Genomic DNA, 1168 nt, shown 5'->3' with positions numbered 1-1168 from the left:
TAATTACCACCTACAAGTGTATTTTTATGTTTGCGAAAATATATAGCTAATGTAAATGTCTCCTCTCATCACCTAGGACATAAGCTAACCAACCCTCTTCTCTATTGTTTCAGAGCGTAGAGTGAACAGCATTCTTTAATGGAACTTGGAGGACGCACTCAGACTACATCAAGATCGTCAGTCTCTTCGCCCATTCCTCGTTGACTAGGGAAAGGTGTGCTACTCATCTATGCTGTTCTACGACTACACATCGTCCGGATCTCGCCGCTTCTGAAAGCAACTCATTACACCTGAATAAATAATGAGCGACAAAATTGAAGTCACCTGCCCAGTTACTGGATGTGGCTGGAAATCCCAGAAACTCCCTGAATCCCTCAGTAACGTGCTCATTACCTCCATGAACCTTCATGCCCAAACTGCCCATCCAGCCCCGATGGCCAACTCCCAACAACCAGCAGCTCCCAGGCTTAAGCCCAAGTCCCCATCTATTGGTGCTGAAAGCACCCCCGATCAATGGTCATCTTTCAAGCGACAATGGTCTATGTATAAGACCGGCATGGCTATCACTGATGCTATGTGTGCCACGGCCCTCTTTCACTGCTGTGATGGGAACCTCATGAATGACCTCTTAAGAGACTTGCAGGAAGATGTGTCATCAATGACCGAGGCAGACCTCCTTGCTGCTATAAGGCGCCTGGCAGTCAGAGAGGAGAGCACTCTGGTCCACCGCATCAAACTCAGTAGGATGACACAGGCCCCTGGTACCCCTATCAGGACCTTCCTTACCACTCTCAGGGGTCAGTCCACTTTATGCCAGTACACAGCAAAGTGTAAGGAACCGGGCTGTGGCCACACTTATGATTATAGCAGTGAGATTATTAGGGATAATCTCATTCATAGTATTGATGATCCAGAGATTCTTTCTGATCTGTTGAGTGATCCCAAAACAGACCGAACCCTGGAGGAAACTGTTGCCTATATAGCCTAGAAGGAACAGGGTAAATCCACCAGGGCAGCTGTTGGAGAAACTACCACTGCCATGAGTCATGGCAACGACAAACCTCATCAGTCACAACCATCTCGCAGCAACAAGCAGAGCAAGTGCTGGACCTGTGGAGAACTACAGCATGGTAAGTCGAACGACCAGAATTCCAGAGTCAAGTCCTGC

Source organism: Euprymna scolopes, unplaced genomic scaffold (genome assembly GCF_053919585.1).
Source record: "Euprymna scolopes isolate OS-2025 unplaced genomic scaffold, ASM5391958v1 sca548, whole genome shotgun sequence".
NCBI lineage: Eukaryota > Metazoa > Mollusca > Cephalopoda > Sepiida > Sepiolidae > Euprymna > Euprymna scolopes.
This window is presented reverse-complemented; position numbering follows the sequence as displayed.